The 27,435-nt window shown below is 44.1% G+C and overlaps 1 protein-coding gene and 1 pseudogene across 5 annotated transcripts in view; both read right to left on the bottom strand.

Annotated features, from left to right (window-relative positions):
* Positions 1–27,435, bottom strand: part of GRIA1 (glutamate ionotropic receptor AMPA type subunit 1) — a gene marked incomplete at its 5' end in the record, with an annotated part of 317,420 nt that overhangs the window by 157,076 nt on the left and 132,909 nt on the right. The window lies entirely within an intron of this gene.
* Positions 691–27,435, bottom strand: LOC308615655 (N6-Methyl-AMP deaminase-like; annotated as a pseudogene). The gene is made up of 4 exons: positions 26,883–27,435; positions 26,624–26,755; positions 2,645–2,742; positions 691–858 (listed from the first exon to the last, which is right to left on the bottom strand). The product of its transcript is annotated as a N6-Methyl-AMP deaminase-like (transcript).

Here is a 27,435-nt window from a genome sequence, read left to right as displayed (position 1 = left end):
AAGCAGAAATACAGACACAGATGTAGAGAAGAAACGTATGGATACCAAGCAGGGAAGGGGTGTGGGATGAATTGGGAAATTGGGATTGACATATACACACTACTATGTATAAAATAGATGACTAATGAGAACCTACTGTGTAGCACAGGGAACTCTACTCAGTGCTCTGTGGTGACCTAAACAGGAAGGAAATCCAAAGAAGAGGGGATATATGTATACGTATAGCTGATTCATTTTGCTGTACAGCAGAAACTAACACAACATTGTAAAGCAACTATGCTCCAGTAAAAATTAATAAAACAAAACAGAAGAAAACTGGGTGGTGCTCGATGCATTCCCCTCTTGTCCCTGGGGATCATGCAGAGCATATACACACACATCTGTTCTTCTGTTGGTCCATACATGTGTGCATCCACCCATCCATCCAGCTCTTGACATCCAGCATCTACCATCGTGAGACTCTGTGTTAGGCAGCGGACATGCAGTATTGAAAAAGGCAAGCCCCAACTTCGACGTCACCTTGACAGTGGGAGAGGCCGACACCGAACCAGTCCATTACACTTCCCTGTAAGTGCTGTGGCAGGGATGTGGTCGGGGTTCAGGCAGAGACACCTAAGCCCGGCCTTTGGGGACCTCAGAGAAGGCTTCCAAGAGGAAGTGCCAGCTTTGATCTTGAAAGATAATTGGGGATCAGCCAGGAGAGGGAGTAAGGGGAGTATGCTGCAGTTGCTTGCTCCTGAAGAGGATTTCAGGTGGAAGGGAGAGCGACAGCAAAGACCTGGCAGAGAGAAAAGCCATCCCACGTTCAGGGAACCCTGCCAGAGTGTCAGATTCCGAGGTCCCTGCCTCTAAGAGATTCTGTAGCGGAATGTGTCCAACAATCAGAGCAAGTAAAAAATGACGCCAGGAATTCCCTCTTGGGGAGGCAGGAGGGCAGGCCCCGGCGAGGGCAGGAAAACCCACGCTCTGCACGGGTGCGGGCTGTCCAATTCCATCATCGCTTTGCTCAAACCTCTTTGATAAGTACTCCTGGTTAAGGCACCATCCACTTAGTATCAATAAATCTCCCAGCCCTGGGCACTCGCCCTGACAGCTCTCTCCCAGGGAGGGAACTCCTGGTCTTAGCAACTTCTTTTTTATTGTCACTTCATTTAAGGCCTCTCACACCGACATTCCTCCTTGGCTCCTGGCTGCAGTCCCTGGAGGTGTGGCAGCCTCATGGTAAATAGTGGATAATGAGGTGACCGGATGGCTTCATTCTGGGGGAGGGAGATGGAAAGTGTGTGTGTGTAGGTGGGGGGACTTTTAGACACTCATCCTGCTTCTCTAATAATTCTATCCTTACAGGTGGGAATGACATTCTTGCTCTGACTCTAACCTTGTGACATCAAATGTGCTTTATTTCTGTCGCTCAGAGGACAGTAAGAGTGCCCTCCATCCCCTTACACTCTCTTGCATCCAAGATCTGGTAGTGACATGTAGTGAATTACCATAATAGATATAAATTGTCCCCATCTCCTCTAAACGACAATTATTTAGGGTTCTGAGCCATGTCCAGGGCTTCTCTGTCATTTACTAGATAAAACCTTATTGTTCATTTGTTAAATCAACACATATTTTTTGAGCACCAGAAACTAATATTGCCAGAAAACTGGGATGCAGGGATGACATAAGACAGGTGTGTCTTCTGCCTTCTCACAGTTTAGAGAAGAGTTTATTTATTGATTGATTGATTTTTGGCTGCGTTGGGTCTTTGTTGCTGCGTGAGGGCTTTCTCTAGTTGTGGCGAGCGGGAGCTACTCTTTGTTGTAGTGCGTGGGCTTCTCATTGCGGTGGCTTCTTTTGTTGCAGAGCACAGGCTCTAGGCTCACAGACTTCAGTAGTTGTGGCACGTGGGCTCAGTAGTTGTGGCTCACGGGCTTTAGAGCGCAGGCTTAGTAGTTGTGGCACACGGGCTTAGTTGCTCTGTGTCCTGTGGGATCTTTCTGGACCAGGGCTCAAACCCATGTCCCCTGCATTGGCAGGTGGATTCTTAACCACTGCACCACCGGGGAAGTCCAGTAAGTTTTAAATTAAGGGAAAGAAAGGTTATTTTGAGAGAGTAATAGGGGTATAAACATAGAATAAGTAGTCATAACTACCATTATAGCTAGTGTTTACTGAGCACTTACTACAGGCACGCACAGTGCTAAGCACCTGTGTCAATATCCAGGTAGATGGACCAGTTTATCCAAAGGCAATGAGGTAAGAGAGAGGAAGGAACCTTAGAGAAGCTCCAGAAAAGCCAGTACAACTAGGGTGGGGACTTTGGCACAGAGTTGGGGGGGCGACCAGATTGCCAAGGGCCTTGCCAGGACTAGAGAAGTTAAGCCCCTGAGTCTTGTGTCCATGTTGCATTTCCTTTGGCTTTGGTTTCACCTCAGCTTCATAGGGCTTCTCTTCACCCTGGCCTTGGAGCCCAGTTGGGACAGGGCAGCAGAGGGAGATGCGGAAGAGGAGGCATCCTCCCCTGCTCAGATTCGTGCATTTATTAAGAAACATGAGTGTTAATTACCAGGCACTGAAAGCCACTGAGATGTGACACGGTATATGAGGCTAAGAATTAGATCAAGACTGGGCTCAGTGGTCCTGGAATTAGACTCACCTTGTGGGCTGACATATGAAACCAGGGACAGCGGAAGGACAAACAGACTGAGAGATTGTAGGTTCTGCTGGAAAACTCTTCAGGTGCCTGACATGGTTCTGGAAAAGTAAACGCAAAGAAGCAAATCTGGGACCATGAACAAGCCCCTTTTTCTCGCTGGGCTGCATTTTCCCCATCTGGACAATGAAGTTTACACTAAATCAGTGTTTCTCGTGTGTGTGTGTGTGTGTGAAATACCTCCAATAAAACGCCTATACTCATTGGAGATGTCTAGTTCTATAGACAGGGAATTTCTCTTTCTTCTATCTATCTACTCATCCACCCTTCCAACAAATGTTTACTGTGCACATGGTGTATGTTAGACAGCAGGGGTGCCAGTGGGATACAACACTGAAAACCTGCCATCATGGAGCTTAGGATCTAGAGAGGGGAGAGGGATGATACACAAATCAGCAAGATTATTTGGGATACTGTGTTACGAAGACAATAACATGGGATGATGTGAGAGTGACTGGAGAGACTGCTTTAGATAAGACGGTGAAGGAGACCCTCTCTGTGGCACTAACATTTAAGCTGAGAAAATGAACCATAAAAAGGAGCTGGCCAGACAAAGGGCCAGGGAAACAGTTTCAGGCAGAAGGAACAGAAAGTACAAAGGCTCTTAATAAGGTTCAGGAAAAGACTGAGGAGTTTGAGAAATAGAAAGCCAGAGTAGACATAGTGTAGGACAAAGGAGAAAAGCAGTAGAAACGAAGGTGAAGAAAAACAGATCATATAACTCTCTGAGTAAACTTAATGCTCCCCTAAGGTGTATGGTACTTCATGTGTGGCTTGGGTACCTGCAGAGTCCTAGAACATCACCTTGGTCTGAGATGGTCAGTACTAGCTGATCTTACCAGACCTTTCAGCTCTAACATCCTATAGCTCAAGGCAATGGAGGAGACACAGTAGAGGGGAAGGTGGTTATGACTGAATGGAAAATGGGAAAGGGAACATCTTCTGACTCAAGTGTAATGGGGCTGCAAAAATGGACCAGTGAGTTCATCAGGTTCTTGTGTAGATGCTGCTGTTCTTGGATGCTTCTTGGCTTGCTTTAGATTCTGGGCCTTTGCCCACGCTCTTGTTCTAGCCTGCACAGCCTTCCTGACTTCTGCCTTTTTCCTCTCCAAATTCTTACCATTCTTTAAAAGTTCAGCTCAAATGCCACCTCTTCTGTGAACCTCTCATGCCTCCCCATTTCTAACTGTAATCTAAAGATCTCCATCCCTCTCTTAAATGTCCTTAGAAATTTATGCCTCTTACAAATTTTTATCAAGGCCTCATGTTTTATTAGTGTGAGTTCTTTGACTGGGAACAGAAATTAATGCATGCTAACTGAAGACAAAAGAAGAAAGGATGGGGGTACCCTCAGCTCAAAGACTGGACCTTAGAGAGACAGAAATTGCAGGAGCTCGGGGAATCTAGATGTGAGAATTTCATGGACGGTATCTTCAGAGTGTCACTGTTGCCCCAGCCATTTGTGATCACTGCTCCACACAGCTCGAGACTGGCCTTTTTCAGGTTAGGAGTCATCCCTTGGTCAAGGGAAGGCAGGGAAACTAACTAATTATCTTTCTAAGATTACTAAGGAAGTAATCTTACTAAGATGTCAGCCAAAGGAAAATGAATACATTGTGGATAGAGAGAAGATGGATGTCAGGCATATCAAACCAACAGATGTCTACTAAATTTGTATTTTCTAGTATTTTATAATATAAGTCAAAGTCTAAGACCATAAAGGAGCTCCGTAAATGTCACACGCATCTGAACACCAAAGTTAGGTAAGGAGTTACTTCTAATTCAGTTGCTGTTGCCTGTCTCCTATGGGTTAGACACTGTGGAACAGAGTGGTGAATAAGATAGACGATGCCTCTGCCTTCATAAAGCTTATTTTATTCTTTACTATCCCTAGAGGGCATCACACAATGACTACAGAGTATTCCTGGTAAATGAAAGAATGAAAAATGAACGAATGCAGATCATTCACCTATATTAATCAATTGATACTATTCTTGACAATTGACCTAATCTTGCTTCTATGGCATTTCTTGCATTGGGTGGACTCATTATTCTTCCTTTATATTATTAAATGACGTTTTGTGTATTTATATCTTTCATCCACAATTGAGGTGTAAGCTCCCTTGAAAGCAGAGGCCTTTCAACTCTATGGTTTTTCTTGGTATGTATAATGTGATGTATCCTATATAGAGCTGGGCAGGGAATCAACATAAATGCTTGGTGATATTACTTGTTTCACAGTCTTCTAAATTTAGCTGACCGTCTCACAACCATGAGCTTAGGGGGGTATGCATTATCCCCTGCCCCTTGTCCAAATTCCCCCTGCTTCAGCCCACTGAACTCTGTCACTCCCTGTTATCTTAAGCCAGTAGAGAATGAGAGCTGTGCTCCTAGGCTGGCGTCCAGAACCCAGACAACCTTAATGTATTCCATGCACAACACCCAGTCTCCTTAGCCAGTGCTCCCTGGCAAGAAGGTTTACATCCCATTACATAATTCAATCCTTAGGATGTCTAAAGGATTCAGAACGAGGGCATTTTCACCCTGCATAGCAAACTATGCAACCATGTAGTATTACAGGAAGAGGATCTTTCAGAGATAGTTCATATAATCACACACACACACACACACACACACACACATGTGTGCTGTCCTCCTTGACGTATCACTTAACCCAAGAACCATCATAGGGTCATAGATTGTTAGTGCTAAAAGGTACTGGATCTTGAGGGCCTATTAGCCTCGGGAAAAGCCTCCTAAGAGGCAGCTGTCTGCCCAACTCCACTTTGAAGTCTACAGAATTTACATGTGCTTGGAATATGCAAAACCTGATGTCAAGGGTGTCACTAGCCACAGGTAGAGCCTCCTGGAGACGTCAGCATACTGGAGACCTCTCACTACCTATCTGTTCTGGGTGACTGCGCCTACTTGGGAAAAATACTATTCTTCATCTTATTTATTATTATAGTTCCGTCACCTATTGAGTGTTTACCATAGGCCAAAGCCTGTTCTAAGCACTACCATTTACTCCTCGCAACAATCCTGTATTTGTTTTTCCTATTTCATGCATTGAGGAAGCTAAAGTTCAGGGAGATTAATGAATCTCTCACAAGTCATTCATGTGATAAGTGGCAGAGCCTGGCATATGAATCCAGGTCTGTCCTCCTCCCTGGCCTGTGCCTTGAACCATGCTAACTCTGTCCCCTGAAAGTCTGTCATCAAAAACCAGAGCTTTCATTCCCTTGATGATAATATCAGCCAACACTGAGCACTTACTGAGTGCCTAGGATTATGCTATGTGCTTTCCATGAATTGCTCATTTACTACTATTTTAGTAGTATCGAGTAGGGAGACAGTTATTATCCCCATTTTATGGAGAAAAAACTGAGGCCAATTAACTTGCCCAAGGTCACATAGCCACAAAGTAGAAGATTCAGCGTCCAAACACAGGAATTCCAACTTGAGAGCCATTGCTCTGATCCTCTGTGCCAGGTGTCAGCAGCTTTTTCTGTAAAGGAACAAGTAGTAAGTATCTTAGGCTTTGAGGGCTCTGCAGTCTCTGCTGCAACTGCTCTATTGCTGTTTTTGTAGCACAAAAGCAACCAAAGACAATCCGTAAATAAGTGAGTGTGAAACTTTATTTACCATGTAAAACTTTATTTACAAAAACAGGCATTGTGCTGGATTTGGCCTGTGGCCAACTCCTACTCTATGCAATTCTGCTACTGGATGGCAAGAGAGATGAAATGCTGACATTTTGAGAGAGGTAATAATTGCTCATAGTGTATTATATGATTTTTAAATCTCTCACATCCATTGTCTCTTGTGAATACCCAGTAAGGTGGGCAGGGCATGACTGATGACCCTTGAGCCCACATACAGATGAGGAACCAGGGATCCTTTAGGTGGGGGATGATGGACACAGGTGTGAACCCATGTCCTTCTTTCCATGTCTTGTGATTCTTCTGCAGTGGCTTTGGTTATTCACACTGCGGGGCGGGCAGGGGAAAGGAACCATGAGAGAGTCAAAGTCAATCACTGACATCCCGATATGACTGAGGCTGCTGCTTGCTGCTTCAAAGCCCTACTGGTTTTGAAGCTCACAGACTGACTCCAGCTGAAGTGTTGACACAAGCACAGTCTTACGCCAAGTAGGTGGTGGGGTTCTGAGTTCCAGGCTCCTCTCCTGTGCACTCGCTGGCTTTGGGCTAGAGGAGGCTGTAACACTGCCTCCTGGCTAAAGGCTTCTCTGATGAGATGGCAAGGGGGACCCGAGCTTTGAGAGGACAGCTGCTTTCAGAGGCTTATTTAAAAAGTGGATATGTACCAGGGGATGCACGACATTGTGGCTGCACCCTTTAAAGCCAAGGCTCAGGCACATGTAGGGGCTTAGTGCTGGGTCAGGGGCTGGGTCTGGGGCTAGGGGGAGGGGCTGGACAAAGTTGGAACTTGGATTTGAGGCTGAGGTCAGGGCTCATTCTAGGGTTGGGTTCTGGGGTCGACGTTAAGGCTGCCGACCAGGGCTGGGGTGCATGTTTACTCAGTCTCATTTGGGGGTAGGAGGTGGGGTTCACTGAAAAGTCCAGGTAGGGACTACATCTACCTAGCTCTGCCACTGTGCAGCCTTTGAGATCTAGCAGAGTAACCAACTAGAGCAGAATAGATAAAAGCAAGGACACTAGCCAAAGGGAAGAAGGTTATGGGAGAGATCAGCCTCATAGCTTCCTCGGCCTCTGGCCCAGTCACCAGCCTGTGCCACCTACCCCCCCATCACACAGCATCTTCTGCTGGTTCATGTATGAACTATCCCTGCAAGGAACACCAGGTAAATCATTCAGGAAATGAAGCCAGACTCGTCCTTTGCCGATCTTGATTCCGTTCCCTGGGTGAGTGGGAAAAAATATTTTGTTTCTCATTTGCTATTCTTTTCCTATAAAAATCATGCATATAAATAGGTTTTCCTAAGCCAAGTGGCAAGCCTACAATACACTGCACACCGTGAGCTTGATTAGCGCCTGTCCGTCAAGGCAAAGTTGCATGGAAATCCGCAGATGACTGCCTGAGGGTGCCCTATATCAGTGAAATTCATTTTTCCAGCGAGGGTGTATTCACTGAGGAGGTGAAAGGACAGCACTGAAGGGTGAAATAAAGCTACAAAAACAAGAGGTTCCGGCTCTCAGAACCAAACGACACCACCAGAAACCAAACTCTACCCCATCTGATATCTGAATTCACGCATGACCCCTGCCCTTGGCTGATTTCTCGAGGTGAAACCTAACCAAGTGAGAGGTGGGTACAGAAGAAAAGCTCAACCTTTTTTTTTTTTTTTTTTTCTTTTCTTTTCCTGCTCTTCTAATCCAGGTCTCAGAAAAGCACACTGAGAAGAGCGAATTTTAAACAAATGCTCAACCGGTAGCATCTTATTATGAACGTGTACTTGCCTTTCCGTCCTAACAGGGATGTGAAGGTCAATCAAGAATTTACTAATAAGGGCACTTGGAATTTTAAGGCTGCAAATTTTAAGCCCTTCCTACCTCTCCTGTACCACGTCTGCTCCCAGGCCACGCCCCTGCTGCCTCTGCTTCACACTGGTCTTTCTTTGACCTTTCAGGACAGTCCAAACGTTTTTGCCCTGGGGCTTTTTTTGCACAAGCTGTTCTCCCCTGGAAGGCTCTTCCAACCCTCTTCAAGTGGCTGACTCCTTATTCTTTAGGCCTCCGCTTTAGTGTTCTTTCTTCAGAGAGGCTTTCTCTATACTCTTGCCCTTTTATTCTCTACAGCAGTACTGTGTTTATTTCCATCATAGCTTATCTTTGTCTTTAGTTATCCCCTTTAATGTTTCGTTCATTGGTGTAATTATTTCATTTCCCCCAGTGTGGCAGAGATCATGACTATTTAACCTCCTGCTCTAGTCCTAGCCTCTGACACAGGAGAGGCACCAAGACATTTGCTTGGATGGAATGGATGAGTGAATGACTAAACAAGCTGCTAGTTCTCCATATGACCTTAAGAAAGTTATTTCTCCCCTTTGGAGTTCATTTCCTCATTAGTAAAAAAAAGGAAGAGTGAGACTCAATTAGCTCTAATGCTCTTCCACCTCTAAAAGTACACGTTTCCCTATTTATCATTTTCCAGATGGGAGGGTTGAGGCCTGGAAGCACGCTGTCCAGCCCAGGGACTGGAACTCAGGTCTCCTAGACAACTTCCAACCAAGACTCTTTATTTATTTATTTATTTATTTTTTATTTTTATTTTTTTGTTATTTTGATTAAAGTTTTTATTTATTTATTTATTTATTTTTAAATTTTTTGCTTTATAACAAATTTAATCAGTTATACATATACATATGTTTCCATATCCCCTCCCTTTTGCGTCTCCCTCCCACCCTCCCTATCCCACCCCTCCAGGCGATCACAAAGCACCGAGCTGATCTCCCTGTGCTATGCGGCTGCTTCCCACTAGCTATCTACCTTAAAACCAAGACTCTTTAGCAAAAGCCCAACTGCCTTCTCTTCAGAGACACCTCCCCCGCAGCCAACTCCCCGGTATTTAGTTCCCTTTGTACCAAAATCTGAATCACTTTTCAAGGTTTCTCAAAACATGGGATGAAATGGCTCCTGCTAAGCAACAGTCCAGGCTCCTTGAATTCTACAAGAACTTCTGAGAATAGAAGCATTTCTTACTGTCCAGAGGTGTTCTCTTTGTATGTCCCCACTCAGTTGAGATCCAGGAGTGTGTGTGGGAGGGGAAAGGCTGAGATTCAAACTAATTCTGGGGAAAAGAGTAAGTGAGGAAGGAGAGAGTAAAAGGCACAGGCACAGATACAATGCAGAACTGCTGAGAGCATTTGAAGAAGGCATAAGCATGAAGCTACTGTACTGTGTTTTTTGCTTGGGCATAATGCACCCACAGAGCTCCATGTGGGAGAACCTCACTGGCCCCAGTCCACCCCCAGCTTCATTCCTTAATAGTCCACCAAACACTGGAGACTACGACCACACTGCTGTGTGCAGCAAACCATCTCCTTCTAGGTCTCTCTGCCTCTGCACGCATTCCTCACAAATGCCTCTCAGCCCCTGAAAAACTTCTACACATCCTTCAAGACCCCAATCACATGTTGACTCCAGCGGGAAGCCTTCCAACCCTTCCAGAAAAAATTAATTACTTTCTCCTCTGAGTTTCTCCTGGGCTTTCTTTCTTAGTATTATACTTATCTTGATAGTCTATAATTTCACAGTTTCGTGACTGTCTTTTTCATCAGACCGTGAACTTCTGTAGGGCAGAGCTGGGTTTATTTTTAAAGTCGCACAGCCTAGCCCTGGTCTTGATATAGTAGATGCTCAGTAACTTGTTTGTTGAATACATTTTGTTTTTCTCACCTGTGAAGTGAGGGCAGTAATACCTGCCTTACTCTCTTTGAGATTACCCAAGCCCTACATTCACTGTAAAGTGTACACACGTCAGCCATCATCTTATTCAAGTTGCACAACTTAACTATGACATGGACTGGACAGGATATTATTATTCACTTTATCCAGATGAGCTCCCAAGGGTTAAGAGGCTTGCTCTGAGTAACACAGCCAACAACTATCAAACTAGAGAAAGAGTACCAACTTGCTTGATTCCTGGGGTTTTTTTCCCCCCTCACATCACAAATGCCTTCCAAAAATTAGCTGTAAGTTTGGTCATGCTGATTGACTGACGAGAGAAAACATGGATATAAGTCCTCCTAAAGATGCCACAAATGTATCTACTTACTTCCACAGCCTACTACCCCTCCCCCGGGCTTAGTGCTGTCAGTCCTTACCACGCATAGAGTCAGCTCTCCATACCTGTGGGTTCCACAACCATAGACCAACCAACCGTGGATTGGAAATATTTGGGAAGAAAATCCAGAAAGCTCCAAAAAGCAAAATTGGAATTTGTTGCATGCCGACACCTCTTTACATAGCACTTGCACTGTATTTATAACGATTTCACACCATTTGCGTTGTATTAGGTATTATAGGTAAATCCAGACGTGATTTAAAGTATACGGGAGGATGCGCATAGGTTATATACAAATACTATGCCATTTTACATAAGGGACTTGAGCATCCATGGATTTCGGCATCCGAGGAGGGTCTTGGAACCAGTCCTCCTCGGATACCAAAAGGGACGACGATACTTACTGCGTGTTGTCGCTTCCTTTATCACTTTGCTTTATCCCTGCTTCCACCTTGCCCTCTTCCCTTTTCTCACCTTCATCCCCACCCTTCACATAGCAGCCACAATGTTCTTTTAAAAATGGAAATGGGGTCCTGTCATAATCCCCTGGAGCTCCCAGAGGGTCCTCATCATGCTTTCAGTAATGTTTATACTCCCTTGTAGGACCTGTAAAGGTCTGCCTTGTCTGAAGCCTGCTGATCTGGACAGTTTCATTCATCCTCTCCGTCTCCCCATCCACTGCTGCAGCTCCTCCAACACACCAAGCTCCCCCACTCCCCATGCTGTGCCCTCTACCTTGAACTCTTCTCTCCCACTTCTGCTTGGTTGTCTTCTTCCCATCTTTCAAGGACCACCCTAAGTAGGTCATTCTCTGTGCTCCGTCACCACATGCAGTTTGTTTCCTTCACAGCACTTTACTCGAGTCGCAACTGCAGTGAAAACCCTTTTATCTGATGCAGTGGGGACTGTGATTAAACTATTTGAAAAATATGGTTAAAACAAAGAATCATAAAAATGATTCATCGCAGGTATTTTCTTTTAGCTTAAAACACCTAAGTGCACATGTATTTATCAGGCTTTTGTTGTAGTGGGATCTTGGCATAAAATAAATGTAAGTGAAGAATTTTTTTGTGTTTTGCACCCGATCTTTAATAGTTGCCTTGCCTACACCTAGCACTACCATGTTTTTAGGGATGCATCTTTGAGCCTTTCAAAGTATTTAACTTAGTTTCCAGAGAAGTAAAACAACTTTTTTTTTGCATTTGTATTTTACCAGTTTACATAATTTCTGGTGGCACTGCAAAAATATGAGTAAAACACAGAAGTATAAATAGGTTTGGAAACAAATGGAATGGATTCCTAGCCACCTCCAACAAAGTTGATGTGAGCAGAAATATATGGGCTGATCAGAGAAGAGGCTACTCGCCAGAAGGTGTGGGGTTTACAGAGATAATGGAGAATGCAGGTCAATCCAAAGAGATGGTTGAATGGAAGTTGGTTACGAGAGACTTCACTGCATCTGATGGATGGTTGGCTTGTTGATTATCTCTCCCTCTTTTAGGCTGTATGTTTGTGAAGGCAGGGCCTCTCTCCCTTTTCCTCAGCTTGCCTACCCAGTACACAGCATAGTCCTTGGCATTCAGAGGTACAATCAATGCCAAGTAAATGAATAAACAAGTGGGGGGACTATTTCACTTCTTAGGTGAAGAATTTTGTTTCCTCAACTGTGAGAGGATTGGCATGGACTATGCCAGCATGGTCATTTTCAGATCCACATTCTGTTACCGCTAACCACATCCAGTAACCATGTCTGTGTTTCAGCTTCTGCTTTTCTCCATACCCTCTACACACACTTTAGAGCGTTAATGTTAGTGACCTCCCTCATACCTGCACACCACCCACCACTACAGCCATGCCAGTACCTAAGCCCCCCCTGTTTTTTGGGGGGTTTAGGATAATCCCTTCCCCCAGTGCCTCCCCCCAAAACAAGTAAGGAGGTGGCGAGGCCAGTTTGGGCTGTAGTGCCAGAGCTGCTGGATTTGTTTCTTCGGCGTGCTAGGCAACCCGGGGGCAGCTTTGAGCGTGGGGAGGACGGGCCTCTTCCACCCTGAAGATCTGAGTGGAAAGTTTGGACCCGCCTTATTGGAGAAATTGGGCAAAACTTCTGCCCCCACCCCCTCATTGCCTTGGGTTGGCCTTTTCTGGTTTCCATGGTGCTGGGATCCACAGAGCCAAGGTTAGGGGAGAGCCTCAGGAACGAAGCTTTCACGGGCCCTTCAGCCCACAGTGTGGCTCAGTGCAACAGCCGTGGAGTAAGAAACATTGGGTTTCTTTCTTTTTTTCCCCTTCCGTTTATTCCTTTGCCTCTCTCCCTCTCATATCTGAGGAAAGACAGGGACTGATCGAGGACTTGGGGATTCCGGTTACCAGCATAAGAACAGTGTCAACAAATGATGATGGTGATTTCTGATGTTACTAATAGCTGCTTATGTATACTGAGCCCTTTAATGCTAGGAACTAGACTACACATTTTAAAGTAATTAACGGTTCTAAATTTCTGTAACAGTCTGAGAGAGTACACACTTTCATTACTAGTATTATTATTATTTTATAAAAGAAGGACTGAGGCACAGGTAGGTGGAAGTCACAGAACTGATAAAGGCAAAGCTAGAATTCACACTTACGTATGTCTGATCCCACAAGGTGAGGTCTTCCTATTAAGCTAAAGTACCTTGAAGTGTATCTAATCATAACCTTCACTGAATAATTAATGTATTGACTCAGTACATCATATGCGATACAGTATGGGGAAAACAGAAACCAAGGCCCCTGCCTTTAAGAGGGATGTTCTAATATGATGAGGAAGACAGACTCCTGAACCATGGATAAAAACGGGACATGAGAAAATGAACTAAATTCTACAGTAGAAGTACAGCATGTTCTGTATATTCAGAGGAAAGGGCAAATCCTTCTCAAGAGGGAGACCAGGGCACATGGTGACTCCTAGCCTGCATGCCCGTGGAGCCCAGGTGCAGCTTTGGAATCCTCCTCAGCCTGGTTACCACCACCACAGCTGGACCTGTCATGTGAAACTAAAATCAGTTATCTCCTTGGTCTCAGGGGAGCAGGAGAAGGCAAGCCTTAAGGTCTCCTCATTTTTATCACCTCTCTATGATGTCGGTCATCACAAACGTTTCCCACCTGCCTTTTTCTCATTTCTTTGATGTCGACGCGGTTTAAAGTGTTTTTAATCTTCTCACCTCTCTGCCTGTCAGCTGGGCTCTGAGCTTCTAAGGCCCCATGTCAGTACAGGGCGTGTAAGAGGCATCTGAGGATGCTTGTGGGGGCAGAAACTGTGGGTACAACACGGACCTCAGGAGGGCTGCCCCTTCCAGCTTTACCCAAAGCCAGGAGGGAGGGTGAGGGAGGTGAAGGGAGGGAAGGAACTGCATCTTTGACCCCATCAGAGCTCAGGTCTACAGAGCAAAGGCACAGAGGTCAGGGGAAGCCATCCAGGGTGCACAGGCATGTGAGTTCCCACACTTGGGGTCGAATGCACAGACCCACCCCTGTCTGCCTCTCTGCAGAAACTTGACAAGTGTCTTCCTGTCTCTGGCCCTTGTGGTCCTCACTGGTAAAACAGAAGATTTGGCTCTAGTTCCCTGTGATCCCAACATCCCCTGATGATTCTCACAGCAGGGTGATGAACAGGAGACAGAGCAAAACCGGGCTGTGGACCAGACAGGACTTTGAGAAGCTGACTCTGATAATGGCTTTTGTGCATTCACTGCTGGATCTGAATGTACCTCAAAGTGTGTACCCTCCGATGTAGAACCTTACTGCATGAAGAAGAAGTGAGAAAACAAACCTCGATAATTTGGTCCATTGTATGGACAAGAACACCAAAACACAAAACCAAAAAAGCAAAACTGTGATTCAGCAGTAGGCAAAGGTGCTGGCTCTGCAAGGGTCTGGGGAGAGGGAAAACGCAGACAGGGTGAAGGCAAATGCAAAGGAATATGTAGGTGCATTTAGTTAATTCTGGAAGTTGTCTGAGTATCCAGCAGTAGCTGGTTAGCCTCAGATGTTGCCCAGATGAGCTACATAATGTCCAGTGCCTTAGGAATCATAACGAGAGTAAAAGCTATCATTCATTGAGTATTTGCTAAACACTTGCATTACTAAACATTTGTCGTAATTAATTTCTTTATTCCCCACAAAAAAGATACTAGTACCTCCTTTTACAGATGAAGATACCAAGGTTCAAGGTCACACAGACACGGCAGATCTGGAAGTCAAAATCAGGTCATTCTGAACTTTAAGTCCGTGCTCCGTGCTTGCTCCATTCTGTCTTCAGCAAAGCAAACATAGACATACCGACTTCCTCTTTTTACTGACTCCCCCCCCCCCTTGATGAAGGGAATTTCATTGCGGCCCTTTTCCACTCATTTCACTCCCTCAAGGTCCCACTTAAACACCGCTGCTTCTGGGAGAACCCCAGTCAGAATCAATCCATCCGTCTCTGAGCTCCCGGAGCTCTTAGCTTGTACTTCCGTTAGCACACTTAGCACTTTCTGTTTTGTGCTGGAGTTAATTGTGTCTGATCCTCCCTCCACTCTACACCCAAAGCAAGTTGTTTAGACTTTCATTATTGCACTTAGCGTCTAGCATTAACGCTAGCCAAGCCTGGATTTGTCTCCCGTCTTATACAATGAGCACAGGAGCTGTGTCTTAGGAACATTTCTGTGTGCCTGGCACTTAATAGAGCTTTGGAAACAGATGCTTTCTAAGTGAGGCTGGTCCACGCAGCTGGTTTCTTCATTCTGTCTAATCTATCGACTGTGACCCCTCCCTAGCTCTCGTGTACTTTTCCTTGTGCCCTTGGTTAGGGTCACTGAGCAATGCCAGGCAGAGGTCAGGGACTCCTGTGTGGAGTACCTCTCAGATCACTGAAAAGGTGGGCAATTGCTTTTTCTCATGCAACTCTTGTTCCTCCGGCCCTCTCTCCTCCAGTGGAGACCTGTCCACGTAAGTATCATCAGAGTTCACTTTAGGGAAAGGATTGCTTGTTCTGTTCTCTTACTCTGGAGTTAGTGATTTCCTTCTTCCTGAGGAAGAAAGGCTCTGATCCCTGTGAAAAAATCTTTAGAGATCATTTTTCAAAGGAGGGCGGCTTCAAGGGCCACCTGGGACACTTAGGTCCATACACTTATATTCACTCCCGGCTGGACATCTAGATGGCTAAGAGCACAAGGTTTGACGATGGACAGACTGGATTCAGTTCTCCACTCCATCTCTTGGGCAAGTTAATTAGTACCTCTGAAACCTTTGCTTCCTCATCTGTATTCTAGAAATAATAACAATGCCCACCCAATGGGGCTGCTCTGAGAGTTAAATGCATTGAAACTGTGTTCCTAGCACAGTTCCTGGCTACCACTGTGTCTGTTGCTACAGTTGCTATTGTCGCATTGTTGTTGGTGTTTTGTAAACAGCATCATCTGGTCGCTAAGAGAGATAAGAGCAACATGCAGCTGAAAATTTGACCTCTGCCGTTAGTAGGAGATGCAAAATCTCCTACTCACATGTAGCGTCTAGTTGGGAGCCTAAGAATAGCCGTAGTTAAGTTTCTGCTTAAAAATAACTTGCACATTTTTAGGCTTTCAGAATTGAAGGTGCTTTAAAGAGCATGTTTATCAATTGTGCCATTTTATAGAAAATGGAAGCTCAGAGAGGAGAAATGACATTTCCAGGGTCAATCAGCCATAAAACAGTCATACTGGGGCTCGAACTCAAGCCTTCTGACGCCAGTCCAGTGTATTGCCCACTGAGCATCCCTTGAACGACTGCCCTTTTCTTAGATTTAGCCATTGTGTACCCCTTCAGCTTTCCCACCAGTTCCTATGATAACCTGGGCACCATCTGAAGATGCTGCTTTGCCCGGTCTTGAGAAGATGACAGTAACACATCTTGCTACACAGACATTCCTGAGATGAGTCTATTTCTTTATGCAGATGAGCTTCCACTCCATTCTAACTGTCCCTTAGCATCACTCCTACATAAGCTAATTCTGCTAAAACTAATGTGCTAATGTATATATTAGTCCTGAGGGTTAAGGGCCTAGTCCTTGCATTCAAATGCTGTGATTGAACTCAAATGCTGATGAGAATTGCACTGGCATTCTGGGCTGAGCTTCAGGAGTACAAAATGTACTCCTGAAAATCGGCTAGATTTGTCTTTCTCCACATTAAGGGAGCACGGTCAAGGCCTAGCATAGCCGGTAGAGATGAGAAGAAGTGAGGCATTGGGTGGAGACCACCCAAGCTGCAACTCTGGGGAAGAGACCCCAGCCCCGACCCATCAGGTAGCACTTGCTCGTGGAACCCACTGGACAAACACTCTACTGTAAACATGTGCCTAAATATACCTTGCACTTTACCACCTCCAGACTTTTCTTCACACTGCTCCTTCTGCTTTCTTCTGTTATTTAAGAGTAAATAGGACTTTGTATCACTTAAACAGTATTTTTTTTTTTTTTTTTTTTTTTGTGGTATGCGGGCCTCTCACTGTTGTGGCCTCTCCCGTTGCGGAGCACAGGCTCCGGACGCGCAGGCTCAGTGGCCATGGCTCACGGGCCCAGCCGCTCCGCGGCATGTGGGATCTTCCTGGACCGGGGCATGAACCCGTGTCCCCTGCATCAGCAGGTGGACTCTCAACCACTGCGCCACCAGGGAAGCCCCTAAACAGTATTTTTATATCCACCATTTTGCTGCATCATCATAACCACCCAATGAGGCCAGTACTTAGCACTGCTATGTCATAGATAAGAAACTGGAAATCAGAGGCATGAAAGGACTTGCCCAGGGCCAAAAAACTCATCTCTGCAGTCAGATCTCCTTCATTCTCTGGTCTCCAGGGTCAGCGGCTTTCCATATGTCAGGGTCAGTAGAGCCACCAGACTGATACTGGACTTGGGCACCAGGTCCCCTGCCTGGGTTTGAATCCTGGCACTTGCCACTTTCTTTGTGGTCTGTTACTCAGGTAATCTCTGCCTTAGTTTCTTCATATGCAGAATGGGAATAATCCTAGTCTCTCTCAATCTCAAAAGACTGACAGGAATAAATTGGTTATTATGTGCAAAGTGCTTAGCAGTGCCTGGCACAAAAGACCTGCTCAGTATATGTTGCTATAGAAACTAAACTGTGTCCTGTCTGAATTCCCTCCCTGCCAAGGCTCATCTGAAATGCCGTGAAGTGTGATTCTGACTTTTCGTAAATAGATGCAATTTCTGCCTCTTTTAGACCCTGCAATCATTTGTACTTTGCTCATAGCACACAGTGTGTTCTGCCGTGCGCTGGAGAGAACTGTAAACTCGTTTTTCTCGTCTTCCTCTCCCCTCGCCTGTGAGCGCCGTGGTTCAGAGAGAGAGAGCTCCCATAGAAGTACGTCCCCTGTAGCCCCTGGTGTGATGCTTGATGCCAGAGGAAGAAGTTGGCAAATGCTGGTTACACTGAATTCAGTCGAACCCAGAATTCAAGTTCCCTTGAAGACCTAGAATGTTAGGGCTGGAAAGGCTCCTTAGAGATTAGCCAATCCTGCACTAATGCCAGATAACTGGGCTGCTGAGAGGGGAAAGATACTTGTCCAAAGTCACATAACATATTAGTGGCAGAAGTAGGTATAGAAACCAGATTTTGTTACTACCCGCAGCCCTGGGCTCCACCCAAAGCACCGGGCTGTGTCTCTCTCCATGGAATGGAGGAGAAAATAGCCATGTACTTGAATTAGAGAGGGATGGGACAAGTGACAGCACACAGCTAAGCTTCGGCAGCAGAACTGCTCAAAGAGGAGGGATGTATTAGGGATACATATTCAGAAGCCTACTGGGGGTGAAGGATGTGAATAAACTGCACAGGCAATAAGACAGTGTCTCTATAAACTGACTTGGTATTTCTCTGCTGCACGAACGTTATCAGGAGCCCTGCAAAGGAGGACCTTCAGAGTTCAGTGTACTCAGTGTTAACCTTTAAAGGGTTCTCTTCCTCTTTTAGAACATGTAATCTTAACTGGAGATCCTCAACCTTGGGCTCCAGGGCACCTTCTTTGTGTTAGGATTTGTACATAGACGATGCTAAGATACAAAGATACACAGTCCCTGTACATCGAGGCCATTTCTTACAGTTCTCCAGGCGATTATCTAATCCGGTAGGGATGAGAAAGTTAGAGTCCTTCTCAGCCTGCACCCCAGAGCCTCTTCTCCACAGACTACTGTCATGTTTGTTCCCCTTGTTGAGGTTTCAGATAATGTTTAAAATGTAACATGAATCAGAGAGAATTCTGCACTGGTCAGCAGGAAAGTGTTTTGATTCCTGGTACTGTCCAATCTTGTCTTCCAAAGTAAGATGAGGTAAGTAAGTCTTACCGTGATAAGTGATAACCTCCCCCATCATCTCTGATGTAAATGCTGGGGGAGGTGGGGAGGAGGAGGACCAGTGAGAAGCTGGTTTCTGATGGCTGTGGGTGGAGGTTTAGGGGAGCTCTATAAGCAGGCATAGCCCTGGGGTGGAGGACTGCTGAGGTTTACACCCCACTGGTGCAGATGATGAAACCCAAGGCTGCCCATAACCACCAAGTGAGCCTCTGAAAATGAGGTGGCATGTTGGTTTGCCAAGTCGTGGTTAATGAGAGATGAGTGTTCACAGCACAGGCTTCCTGGGGAGAAATGTCCAGAGGGCAGACAGCTCTGACCTTGGGACTTTGGGGGAGGTCATCTTCTCCTTTTGATCTCTATGTCCAGTGCATGAGTCACTTAAAAAATGGTTAATGTCAAGGATAAAAAATGTTTATAAAAGTTCAATGTGAAGCTAATACAGGGAGAATTGAAAAAGACTTTTTGCAAAGGAAATTCATCCAGCAGTCATTTCCCACTGCGGGCTGACTTGATGGTACCCATCAGATTCCTTCTGATTATTAGGACCAGTTGTTCTTGTCGTGTTGCTGTTGTTGTCATTTCAATGCATACAGTGGTTTAACAAATATACTGTGAAAACAATATTTGATTACCCTTCAAAGAGCTCACCTACCACCCTCCTAATACCGTAAACCATGTGTGAAGAAAACTGGCACTGACTTTATTACCATCTTTGCCTTAAAGAGCCGCCGTCTCAATCCCTCTGACTGATAGCAACTTCCAAACTACTCCACATATGAGCCATTAGGTATGTTGAATGCATACTTTTTGGGTGGCATTTGTAAATTTAAGTTTCCCCCGGGCATGATAGAACCAACTTGACACATTGCTTGTGAACAGTACCATCTCCTATCATATTAACATCTTTCATGTTGATGGAAATAACAGAAGTAAAACTTGAAAAGTGAATTGGCCTACAAATTGTGAAGCTTAGTAGATTCATTCATAAGATTGTTCTTTATTGTTGTTTGTTTTTCACAGTTACACTTAATCAGCATCTTCACTTTTTAAAGAAAACTTAAGGGACTTCCCTGGCGGTCCAGTGGTTAAGACTCTGTACGTTCACTGCAGGTGGTGCGGGGTCAATCCCTGGTTGGGGAACTAAGATCCCTCATACTGCACAGTGTGGCCAAAAAATTTAAAAAAATTTTTTTTAATTAAAAAAAATAAAGAAAACTTTATTCCCTTTCTCCCTGAATGCTCCATCAGCTCATAACAGCCTGAGCTGTCACTGACTACCTCCTCGTAATATATAATAGGCCCCCACTGATGCCATAGAGCTATAAGTTCCTTGAGGTCAGAGATAGTCTTCCATGAATTAGAAATAGCTCTGCAGGTCTGTCCCTCTTTGTGCTAAGTCCTAGAGGCAGTACTCTGCAGTGCAGGGACAGCAAGTGCATGACACATACACTCCCCTCTTCTGTACCCAAGGCAGACATCACTAATTGATCATGGCATTCTTTCCAGTTGAGCCCTCAGAGCCCTCATCATCAGCATTCCTGGAAGCCCTTACCAATTTGTCAGGATTGACAGGCTTGATAAAACCTATTTTCCAGCCTAACCTTAATGGTTAAAAGCAAGGGCTTTGGAAATGGACTGACCTGAATTCAAATCCCAACACACCACTTACTCACAGGTTATGTGACCTGGAGTACAGTTGTCCAAGTGCCCTAAATCTCAGTTTTCTCCTAAAATGACCAATTCCTCTCATCCTTTGGAAGCCTAAATTTAGGCATTTCCTCCTCTGAGAAACCTCTGTTTGCATAAGACTGAGTGTAGCTGCCTCATCTAGGCCTCTGAAGACACCCTGAACTTGCACTTCATACTCCATCTCGCTGGAACAGTAATGGGCTCATTTCTTCTGATTTTTCCCCATTGGTGTGTGAGCTCCCTGAGGGCAGTTAGACTCTCACAGTTGTATTTTCAGAGCCCAGCATAGGCCTTGGTACGGTAAACAGCTAAAAACAGGTAACGCCACTAACAAATAAAAATCACTTAAAACAGGGCTAGGGATATGATAAATGCTTTATAAGCATTAGTTGTTTTCATATTTATTGTTGTGTTCTATAACTTCGAGGCTCAGAGAAGAAAGCTTACCACAGAGCTAACTTTTAGACATGTATGGTTTAATTTTGGATTGCTATCACTCTTTGGCTGCAAGGGTACCAAGGGTATCTATACTTTCTGAATCTTCCAAGAGTTGCATTCCTTGAAACAGGGCCATATTCTTCTTTCTCAGCTCTGTAAAACCTAACATGGGGCCATATACACAAGAGGCCTATTTGAGCATGTTTCGGGCTACACCTGTCGTGTTTGCTAACCCTGGTGTCCCCCAGCCCAACCTTGCCTATACTAGCCCTTTAGGGAACTCTACTAGGTACTCTTCCAGGTTACTGGAACCCTGTCATTCTCTTTCGAGTACCCATAACGAACATATGAGCCCAGGAGGTCTGTCCTGGGATAATCACTTAAGGCAGTGGTTCTCAAACTTGAGCATGTAGTGTATCAGAATTCCCTGGAGAGCTTATTAAAATGCAGACTGCACTGCCCACCCCCAGAATTTCTGATTCACTAGGTCTGGGGTGGGGCTTGAAAATTTGCATTTCTAACATGTTCATGAATAATGCTCATGCTGCTGGTTCTGGACCATTCTTTAACAATCACTGACTAATGAAATAAAGGAGATAAAAAAAGAATATCTTGCCTAGAGAAGAAACCTTAAGTTCTATATATCAGCTTCCAGACTGGTGATGATCTCCATCTGAATCCTGCAAGCTGTATTTGCAACTGATTCTCACTAAAGTCAAGGAAATTTACACGTAAGTATCAGCTGTAGGACCTTGCTGAAGGATGAAAAAGCAGAGGTTCTAAATTTTGCTGATGGAGTTTGCAATTTTCCCTCTTTCTCAGTTGACAGACAACTAGTGAAACGACTTGATACTTTAATATCTCACAGTTAATATCATACTTTTGCAGGATACTTTATGTTTTTCCAGAGCGCTCTCATCCATATTATCACATTTGGTTTTATAGTAACTGTTTACAAGCAGAGAGATAGGCAGGAATTAGCATCTCTTTGAATGACAAGGCAGAGTAAACCAGGATCCCGAATCCTCGACTCTTGGCCAGGTCTGTTTCCGTGACCCTGCATAGTCTATGGTGCAAGTGTAAGTTCTGCCTTTGAACTCCCTTCGTGTACCAAACCCTAGTTTATTTCAGTTTGTTACAGACGTTTTGAGCTCGAAGATACCACAAGGAGATCTACTAATCAGAAGTTTCTTAGGCATTTGGAGATACAGATTCCATGGAGAACCTCAGGAAGGCTTTGGACTCTTTTCTAAAACAGTACAGATGTATAAATATATGATACAGTTTACGTATAGTTTCAGGTTGTACAAAGCCCTCTTGAAGTTGAGGGCCACCGTGTTGCATGACTGAGAGGCACCGTTCCCCGTGAATTAACTGTAGCCCTGTCATATCCATCCACAAACCATAGAAAAAGAACAGAGCCCACATAGTCACTGTTGTGGTTGGTTGGCTGGTTGTTTATGTGATTTTCAACAGATGAGCAAACTGAGATTCAAGAACCTGAGTGATTGTTTTTCAGGTACCACAGTCAAATAAAGGCAGAACTAGAGTGGAAACTAGGACTTCCAGAGGCAGTGAGCTATTGTGGAAGAGGACAGGCTTTGGAATCAGGGAACCTTTCCATCTCAGCTTCTACTGGTTACTGGCTGTTAAGACCTACTTAACCTCTCCAAGATTTCATTTCACCATTTTACAAATAGGAATCAAAATCAAATAATGTTTAAAAACTGTTTTCTGATAGGGTGCTTTTAGTCTAAGGATTAAGTGAAAGAAAATATGTCAAGTGCTAACACATGTTGTGGCACCCAGTCATCATGAATTCCCGTCTCCCAGGCTGTCTTCTCAGCTCAAGTTCAAGTGTAACAATTGGATAAATTTTCCTATCTCTCAGGACAGGTAGATACTACCTCAGGTTGACCAGAGGCTGTATACCCTCAGGTCCTCTGGATCATATAAACCTATATATGATGTCATTACTTATGACTGTGCCCAGGTGACCTGACATTCCTCTACGTGCTTGCACCATTGTCCCATGTAGAATCTCAAGGATATTTGTCCCCCATCTAAGCATGGGTGCAAAAATAGAAAAGTCTCACCAAGGGGGAAGAAAGCCCAGACTACCATAGTGTCTAGTTATTCCAACATTTTTCAGTGCTTATTTCAGCTTGAGCAAGATTCATTCTTCCCACTACAAAGGAACAACATTATACTTCCTAATCTACAGCGGGTAATGATTTTCACCCTGATTTTTCATTCTGTATTTGCATCGAATTCACATTTAAAGTGCAGCAGAATTTATAGGTCACTTCACTGTATACATTTCCTTGTGTCTTATAATACATTAAAAAACCAAGATCGTTGTTTTAGCTTATTACTAAACCCTAGAATGCCAGGAATGGAAGGACCTATAGAGGCTTTATCTAACTCCCTTATATGACAGGCAAGGAGTGGATGCTCTGGGGTGGGGGAATGTTGTCCTCAATCGCACAGTAAGGGTGTCAGCCGCAGAAACTACACTTGAACTTACGTTTCCTGACTCCAAATTCTGCATTCTCACCATGTTTTTCCTGGTTTCTTGACTCTCCATTCAGCATTCTCACCATGTTTTTCCTGACCTGCCACAGATTTTAAGATGCTTGAAAGAGCAAGCAGTTGTATAGGATTTTCCTACTCTTAATTTCCTCCTACTCTCATTTTTTTTCCCTAAAAAACGTTTGGTGGACAGTGGGATGAAAATACACATTCCTTTCTCCATTTTAAATAAATGACTGGTCCTGGGTCTGCCTGCTGCTATCATAAGGGTCCCATTATGCTCACTCTCACCCATACCTTCCATAGGATGAGGGCAGCAAATCATCTTACTCCCCAGTACCACGAGCTACGCCACTGCCTGATTACCTCTCCTGTCTCTCAGCAGACACAGAGCCCACCTTCTTGGACTTCTTGAAGTTCCTTTATAGAGGAGCTCTTTCCCCAGGAAAAATGCCCTAAATCACTCTTTAGAAGACTCCTCAACGCTAAATGACTGGCATGATGGAATACAATATCCAAAGCATTCCAATGACTGAAGTACAAGGATGAGTTTGGGGGTTCCTGATCTATCTCAAGACTCCATTCTCATTTTGTCTAATGACCTATAGGTACCATGGCCCCATCCCCATGGAATCTTGGGGAAAATATGCATCTTTAATGAGATATTTCCTTTCATTAAATAAGTTACCAGTAAAGAGAGAAAACAGTTTATACCAAACTGGATTTCTGACCATAGACCTATCAAGCTATTAAAACCTGCCCCTGGCCTGAGTGAGGTCATGGCTGTGTGCTATCTAAGTCTGCACAGAGAGACAGCTGCATGAACTTTATGAGGTCATTATTCTGAAATTCCTCCATCATTAGCACTGTCAGGAAATGGCATCTTTGAGAAAGCAGTAAACAAATTTATCTTATAAGTAGCTGAATAATTTTATGTATTTTCAAGAGAAAAACCTCCTAATAGGTTCTATGCATGTCCCAACATTTGTAAAAAGAGCTTAATATACACAGCTTCAGCTTGGCCAATGTGGTAGTGTTGCAGATGGTAAGTATTTTCAGAGCAAGGTTCTATTTTTTATAATTTTTTGTATTCTGAATTTCCTGGAATGGAACCTGGTACATAGTAGACATATGGTAACTCGTTGTTGATTAATAATTGTGACCACTGGTGTATATGATAACTCCTGTAAGGACTCCTAAGGTCGTAGGGTGTTTTATTTGTTTTGGTTCCCAGACAGTTTCATACTTGGTGAGACTGTAGTCTCTACTGGACCTTCCCGTCGTGTCAGCTGTCACTCCTCCCTCTGTCAGCAGCCAGTGCCCACTCCTCCAGTCTACCCTCACCTGCTGTTTTTCTTATCTGACATCTGTTGTTAACAAGCTCAGTAACCAAGCCTGTTAAATCACTCAACTGACATTTATACAGTTTTACAATCAACATGCATTTCCCTGCAGGGTGTAAGAATAATGATAATTCTTTCATCTGCATTTGTATACCAGAAGTTTTCCAAAATTTTAAGGTTGCTTAAAGTCTGAAAGCTGGTTAAATGAGGACGTACATAGGTTAAAATGCAAACTACCCCCACAGGTTATAATATGCTTAACTAGAAAGTTTATACTCTTGATTCCATCTAGCAAACCCTGCATCCTAGCCTCACAGAGATTTCTAGTCCATCCCCTTCTGCTCTTGCCAAAGTGACACAATTAAGCCAAATTTCAAACCAAACAGGTCATCTCTGGGTAAAAAACCAATACACAAGAAATCAAATAATCCTATGTTATCCCCCAGTTATTACTACATCCAACCTGCACATAAGCCCAGACTCTTTTGATAATCATAATAGGATGTGGGCATTTAAGTTGAAGGATCAGTTTGAAAAAAAAAATCACAGTGGCCAAAAACATAGGGTGCATGTGAGGGTTTTTGGGGGTGGGGGGAAGAGAGCGGTAGGTAGGTAGTACTGTCAGCCCTTTAGGGTGGTAGGAGCATCACAAGGACTTAAGGGGAAGAAGACAGAAGGGAGGGTAAACTCAAATAATAGATGTAAAGAGAAGGATAAGCAGTTTTAATGGGCCATGGAGACCTACTGTAGTATGAGATGAGATGAATGAACTACTCTGGAGTATACTTTAGTTGGCTACTTCTATAAGGTCTTATGGACTGAAAGTAGGTATTTCAATGAAGATCAATGGCAAGAGACCAATTAAGGGATCACCTATACCAGCACACCCTCTCTCCCTAATCCCAGTCACAAGGACCAAATCACATCTTTTCACATTTCTACTTGGGCAACCTTAGGAAAAGACGAGATGGCTAGACATAGAGCCCAAAATGGTATCATACTTCTAGATGAAAAGATGTCTAATGACACACCACTCTTCTCCAGAAAGAATAAGAGACAGCAGCCCACATTTCCAGGGAATCATTTCCTGGGAACAAAATGGCAGCCACCGTACAGAGCTTCGCCTATATGTTTAGTGGAAAAGACACACACATTGGATCCAGGCACATACGCTGGACTCTTCATTTTGACATTTAGCTCTTAAAAACAGGAACGGAGCATGGTTTCACCAGCTCTCTAATTTTCTGAGCATTTTATACCTTGGTTCAGAGGAATCTCTCTCTCAGCATGAAGTATCTATAGCCTTTTTTGCCAATGCCATGAATTGTCTTTATACCCTAGGGCAGGATGTTTCTTCATATCTCTGTACTTTTCCTCAGAAGTGCACTTCTGCATAAAATGCCTTACTCTCCCAACTTTGCCTAATAATAATAATACTGGAGGACAAGTAGCAGCAGTAGCAACAGCAGTGGCCGTGACAAACATCTGAATACTTTCAAAGAACAGAACACTCAGCTGAGTTCCTAATGTATTGCTTCATTTTGACCTCCCAACAGTCTGATTTTTGTCATCTCAATGGTATAGATGAGAAAATTGGGGCTCAGAATAACTTTCCTGGGTTCACATAGTCCAAACGTCCAGACAGGAGTCTTAATGACCACATTGCCCCCCAATCCAACTTTAGAACATCCTCTTCTAAATGATATTTTTAGAGCAGTACTTCTCTCCATATGGATTGCAACCTTGGGGGTGGGGGAAGAAGGAACAGAGGGTTGTCTGCAGGACCTGAAGCCTTACCCAGTGGTATCTGATGGTGTCTCACAAAGTCCACCAGATCCAGGGATCCTCCCTCAGGGGATCTGAGAAACGTCTCATGCCTGATTCTATCAGGATGCAGATCCAGGGGTACTTAGGTTTCTTTATTTTATTTAATTTTATTTATTTAATTTTTTTTTGCTGTGGAATCTCTATAAGATATAATGGCAACTTCAGATTTGCTTTCTCAGCTTCTAAAAGAGGTTCTAAGAAGTCTTGCTTGTCCTACGGTAGGGTCTCCACCAAGGTCTAGTCCAAGAACTGCATCCTCAGTAGAAAGGAAGAACTCTTCAGCAAGCTTAACAGTCTCCTTGGCTACTGAAGGGCCACCTCTTCTGTTGATTGCTATCAAATACCTAACGTCAATGTCTGCATTTTCTTTTTCAAACTGTTTTATACTCTCAAGTACAGATTCCACATAAGTCTTTTTAGTCATTCCTTATAGCATTTTCTCTTCTGGGTATGCTCCTTAGTTTAAGGCGCTTGACACCATCATCTGTGAATTCTTTAATAACATCTTTTTTAGCCATGAAAATATCTTCAGGGCTAGTAGTAAACTGATGAATAATTTGAAACATCTGGAAGCATTCTTCTAAAGTTCTTTTCTTTCTTTTGTTAATCATAGTCATCTGATCATGGGTTTTAAGACCTGGCTTCTTGGCTCTTAATTTCTTCACGGCTTTGGAACTAATGGATCCATTCAAGTGGACATGAAGTTCCATTTTAGGTAATTCCAAGTAAAAGGTTGTCTTCTAGGGCCGTTGTTCTTCTTCTGATTCCAT

The sequence above is a fragment of the Mesoplodon bidens genome, assembly GCF_964165515.1.
Source record: "Mesoplodon bidens genome assembly, chromosome: 4".
Classification (NCBI taxonomy): domain Eukaryota; kingdom Metazoa; phylum Chordata; class Mammalia; order Artiodactyla; family Ziphiidae; genus Mesoplodon; species Mesoplodon bidens.
This window is presented reverse-complemented; position numbering and strand designations above follow the sequence as displayed.